The sequence below is a fragment of the Malus domestica genome, chromosome 16 (assembly GCF_042453785.1).
Source record: "Malus domestica chromosome 16, GDT2T_hap1".
Taxonomy (NCBI): domain Eukaryota; kingdom Viridiplantae; phylum Streptophyta; class Magnoliopsida; order Rosales; family Rosaceae; genus Malus; species Malus domestica.
In genome coordinates, this window is record NC_091676.1 from 26,119,953 (window position 1) to 26,126,210 (window position 6,258).

The 6,258-nt window shown below is 38.7% G+C and overlaps 1 pseudogene; it reads left to right on the top strand.

Moving 5' to 3' along the window:
• Window positions 1-4,330: 4,330 nt before the first annotated feature.
• On the top strand, window positions 4,331-5,679 carry LOC114821996 (senescence-specific cysteine protease SAG39-like; annotated as a pseudogene).
• Window positions 5,680-6,258: the final 579 nt, after the last annotated feature.

Below are 6,258 nucleotides of genomic sequence, written 5' to 3' on the forward strand. Positions count from 1 at the left end.
CCAATTCTACTTAGCTTGGGTAACCATGACATGCTGCTAGGTGTCACTCATGGTTTGTGGAAGCCCTGAAGATTAACAAACACTAATCTTAATCAAAGGGAGAATTGAAATGTAGTTTCAATTCATAATCGATCATTAAGAGTAACAATCGCCCACTGCCTCGCTAATTGGAACCTAATGGATTGTACACCAAGTAAGGATGAAAGTGAAGAAATATAAATGAAATGGATATGCAATTAAATGGTTTAATTGAAAAATGGTCAAGATTAATTAATTAGTTAATTAATTTAACGAAAGGTTCGTATTGGGCTTTTAAGTTGGTTTTGGGTTTCGGGGCCCAAAAGTGTTTTGGTCCACAAGGCCCATTATGTTCAAGTTGTATGACAACTAAAACAAAATGGGCAATAAGCCCAATCATTTAAGTAAGGCCAACCATAAGGGTGATGGTTGCAAACTTGGATTAATTACAAGTTTGCCACTCACTTGAAATGAAGTATAAAATCAACTTTATAGCTTTATTTCTCATTAGGGTTTTCTTTGAGGCAAAGAGGTGAAACATTTTCTCTCTTTTCTCTACAAGGAGGCCGGCCACTTAGAGAGGATTTAGCTAGCAATCTTTTCTTCTCTAAGACATCCATTTCGTCTTCACATCTCATCCTTGGTGTGGAGACTTAGAGACACCAAACCTTTGGTGTTTTTGGATATCCTTTCCTTACATCCTCAAGGAGCAAAGGAGCACAAAAGGGAAGGAAATCACAAGGAAGATCCAAGGAACTAGGAGGTGACTTGAAGGCCCTCCACTTGGGTGAATCCCTTGTGTAAACAAGGATGAGCTTTAAGGGTAATAAATCTCTAAATCTTACCTTCTCTTTAATGTTGTTAAAGAGTCTTATGGTTCACCATTCACTAGGCTTTGAAAGTCATGGGTTTTAGAATTGTTTTTTAATGCATGCCTACTTTAATGTGTTAATAGTTTGCATATGTGTTCAAATATTCTCACATGTTCTTAGCTAGGACAAAATTTTTCCTTCACGAAGACCCTTGAAGATCCATTCATCCTCGTTCATCAAGATCAAGCCCAAAAGCTATTGAAGATCCGTTCATCGTTCATCAAGATCAAGCCCAAAGGCCCTTGAAGAACCGTTCATCCTTGTTTATCATGATCAAGCCCCAAAGGCCCTTGAAGATCTGTTCATCCTAAGATCAAGCCCTGACGGCCCTTTGGATCAACAACATCAACAAATCTGCACCACTGTTCATCCTTAGACCAAGCCCCGACGACCCTTTGGATCAACAACCCATCCACAAATCTACACCTTACGAAGATGGAATAAGAGGATCAAATTGTAAAAAAAATTGTAACCCCAAAATTAATACAAAATATTATTTTGTACACACGTTCTTGTTTAATTCATCGTAGGAATATGTGTGTTTACAACTGTCTCATCAAAGTAACAATCTGCAAAGTGTGCGGTAAAAAGATCTCCTATCAAGGGCTATAAATAGCGAATAATTGATGGCGAATCATAACCGACATAGATTCCTATTTTTCTTTGATGGTACGTAGTAGCGGCGCTATTGGCACACAAACTGCGCACCCAAACACACGTAAATGTGAGGCATTAGGCTCGTATCCAATAACTAACTGTAACGATGAATGAGGTTGGATAGTTGTGGGCCTCAGGAGGACCAGCATAGCTGTGTGCAATATTGCATAGCCCCAGGCAGATACTGGCAGTTTGGCTTGCATAACCAAAGACCGAGCTATTAATTGAAGGTGCTTTATGAAAGCTTCTACCAGGCCATTTTGAGTTTCTTCCAGATACTTCCAAAACGGTGAAATCGAGCTTGTTCAAGTTCAACATGTTCCTAAAACAGAGGGTACACAAAACGTAGGTAGTCATATGGTAATCTGTAGACATACATTGTATAACATTCGGGTTCTATAGACATGTATTGGTTTAATTTAAACATGAAAACTACATGTTTCATGTGGTAAAGTTTAAATGAAAACTTCGGGTTTCAAATGCACTAGATATGAAACTACAGGTTCAATTTAGTTTTATGATTGATTAGTTCATAAAGGAGAGGTTCCTGCAAGAAACACAGAATGCAATATGCTGATTGAAGTGTAGTGGATTTGAGTTGCTTCAAGAACTCAAGTGTGAGAGCTTTGGGACTACTAAAGGATGTAGTATACAAATAAATTATTGAATCGTTAATGTCCAAAACTAATCTTCAGGTCAATAAGTTTGGATTAACAACATTTGGGTTAAAATTATTTAGAATGCCAAAAACTAGCATTGGGTAGAAAAAGCGTAGCCCAGAAGGGTTTGGGCTTGGGTGTCGTGAATAGGCAAAGCCCTAGAGATAATTGGGCTAGGGTTTGGCTGCAAAAGTAGCCCATATGTGGCTACAAGACACGGGCCAAGACTGGGAGCCCAGCAGCAGCAGCTGTTGAGGTTTGGGCCAGGTAATTTGGGCACCGATGCAGGCCCAACAAAGAGCTAGTCGTTGGGTTGGCGTGGGAAGCCCAACCGAAGCTGGGTCCAGGTTGAGGCACGCCAAGCCCAGCAGCAAAGGCCGCGGGCAAGTGGGTTGGGGCTCATGGCATAGCCCAATGGGCTAGGGGCTCGCGGGACATAGGGTCAAAATGCTACAAGCTTTTGGTTGGGCTAAGAGACTTCAGGCCCATTAGTTTTATCACCCAAAGGCCTTGGGATGTTTGTGTCATCGCAACATGCCCAAAGGCTGCTGCCATAGGTTCCAAGGGTGACAAAAACGTCATTGTGTCTTGATGTGCGCCACACGATTGGCTTCAGGCTAGTGGTGGTCCGGTGGTGGTGCAGCGGTGGTGCCACACAATGCCCAATGCAATTTTTAATTTTTTTATTTTTGACATGTTTAAGGTTTGAAAAACACCCAAATTGCTTATACTTTATTTATATGCTTTGACTCACAAATTCCACATAGTAAAATAATTGCGTAATGTATAAAACGTGTGTGTGTGTGTGTGTGTGTGTGTGTGTGTGTGTATCAGAAGGAAAGTATAAACATAGGGGATTCATGCATCATGGGGAATGTTTTCATGCTTTGTGGATGTTTCAAATATCTTACTTTATTTTAAGCGTACCTGATTAGTAGAAAACAATTAAAAGCCTTCGAATATTGTAGAAGATAGTCTCCTCCTACGATCCTTCAGTTCCTTAGCTTTTGGCAAGAGCATGCTGATAATGTGTTGTAGGCCTATGTGATAGTACTATTCTAAGGGAATAGAGAGATGAGACTGGTGGCAATGAGGGAGAGAAGAGAGTGACTTAATTGTGATGTGTGTATTGTATCACCTCATTGTGCCTTTATTTATAGTAGTAGGATAGGTATAATCCTTACCCTTTTAGGATTACAACTCTTAATAGCTAATTAACTACTAATAGGAATATAAGATATATTCCTAGATCCTCTAGGATTTACACAATCATATTCCTATTCTAAATATGACTACAACACTAGCAATACATGTTTTATATATATATATAGGAAACCTTTAATGGAAGGGATTCCCATTTTTTTTTTATAAAAATGGGAATTAGTTATAGGGTCCACACCACGTCGAACTTTAACAATCTGAACCGTCTATTTTTCAAGTTGCATCTCATATATATATAGGAAACCTTTAAGGGAAGGGATTAATGGGAATTAGTTGTAGGGTCCACACCACATCGAACTTTAACAATCTGAACCGTCTATATTTCCAGTTGCATCTCAAGTCATCATTGCAAAACATTAGCCAAATCGGAAATGTTTAAGATATCTAATTGAGCTCAAAGAAATTAACGAATACTTTGTTATATAAGAAACAATGCAATATTGTCATGATAATTAAATAGACAAATGGTTTTGGATTGAATTGAATTGTTGCAAAGATGATCTATGAATCGAGACTTACAATATATATGATTCGGATTGTTAAAGTTTGATGTGGGGTAAGCCCCACACCTAATCTCCATTTTAAAAAATAAATAAATAAAGATCACTTTGCATAAAGGGCTGATATATATATATATAGGGCACGAAGATTGCAGCTGAACTTTTGGGGCACGGAGATCGCAACGCTATTCTCTTACCCATATAAACCGTGAAGAGACTGCCATTTCAGTATACCTTAACCATGGAGTCCATTAAAATACTTTACTTGCTTCCCTCACTAGCTATACACCATGGAGTCCATTAACCAGTACTACTGCAAATGTATCTCTTTGGCTTTGATCTTGATGTTGGGAGCCTTGTCTTCATCAAATACTCTAGTTGCTTCCCTTACTAGCTATACACCATGGAGTCCATTAACCAGTACTACTCCAAATGTATCTGTTTGGCTTTGATCTTCATGTTGGGAGCCTTGTCTTCTCAAGCCACTTCTCGCGCTCTCCAAGATGCATCAATGTATGGGAAACACGAGCAATGGATGGCTCGTTATGGACGTGTATATACCGACATTAACGAGAAGGAGAAGCGTTTCAACATATTCAAGGAAAATGTGGCATTTATTGAATCTTCCAATAAGGATGCATACAAACTTTACAAATTGAGCGTCAATCAATTTGCAGACCTTACAAATGAAGAATTCAAAGCCTCAAGAAATGGATTCATGGGGCACGAATGTTCAGCAAAGACGACTTGTTTCAAATATGAAAATGTTACTGCACCACCAACTGTAGATTGGAGAAAGAAAGGAGCCGTTACACCCATCAAGGACCAAGGCCAATGTGGTAATCAATTTTATTTGGAGCCTCACCCCGTTTGTGTAGATAATATCGTTTGTTAAAAAAAAAGTACGATTTAATTGCAAGATTAAAATTCAATGTCTATTAATCTAACCCTGGTTTAATTTATCAAGCAAAAACAACACAATATTTAATTTCAATTATATACATGCAGGATGTTGTTGGGCTTTTTCAGCAGTGGCAGCAATGGAAGGGATTACAAAGCTCACAACTGGTAAATTGATATCTTTGTCTGAGCAAGAGCTGGTTGATTGTGACACAAGCGGTGTAGACCAAGGTTGTCAGGGTGGTTTGATGGATGATGCATTTCAGTTCATCAATCAAAACCATGGGCTTAGTACCGAGGCTAATTACCCGTACACTGGAGTTGATGGTACTTGCAACACCAAGAAGGAGGCCAATCGTGCAGCCAAGATAACTGGTCATGAAGATGTGCCTGCAAACCGTGAAGATGCCCTAATGAAGGCCGTTGCTAATCAACCAATTTCTGTTGCCATTGACGCTAGCGGTTCCGACTTTCAATTCTATTCAAGTGGTGTCTTTACAGGAACTTGTGGAACGAGTCTTGATCATGGTGTTACTGCTGTTGGTTAGGGAGTTAGTGATGATGGTACCAAATATTGGTTGGTGAAGAATTCATGGGGCAAAGAATGGGGTGAAGAAGGGTACATAAGAATGCAGAGAGGTATTGAGGCAAAGGAAGGTCTTTGTGGCATTGCTATGGAAGCTTCCTACCCCACTGCATAATTTGAATTACCATAAAAACCAATGCCTGGTATATATCAAGATATGTACATGATCAACTTGTACGTTTGGTACAATATGTTACATGGTTTCTGTATTAAAACTAGCAACTTTTATAATTACCAAATAAAGAACTCATTTTATTTTAGTTGAATTGTCCAGTTACGCGTACATTTACCCTTTGCTTGGAATCATTACGTAACAACTAAATACACACTGATATAATTACGACTTAAGGTTTTGGTTTTCAAATTTTTTTTTTTAAATAAGGGGACTAATTGGTAGCTTCACCACGGCAATCCACGCTTCCAAAGGCTGAAAAGACTCACAACAACATTTCAACTTCCCTCTGGTTACGATTGTGCGATTCACCAGCGCCATGTACTTTAACGAAAAGCTCCCGATATTGTTCGCTTTAACGAAAAACCACATTTTTACACTAAAAAATCAATCATGGTACTATTCACTTTACCCTTTATTTTGTCCTTGTCGTTAAAACTCAAAGTTTTTAAGTCATTTTCATTAGTTTTCCTTTTATTCTAATGGACGCGAGGAACTGTCTTTAATGAAAATGCTCCTTATGGTTTTGTTAAATGTGATTCTGAATTTGAATGATTAATGTCTATATACATATGTTCAATGTCTATATACATATGTTCACTGGCTTTGTATTTGTCATATGTGACCTGTTCTCCCACAATGTTGCTGGGAAGAGAGCCATCCGGCTTACCCA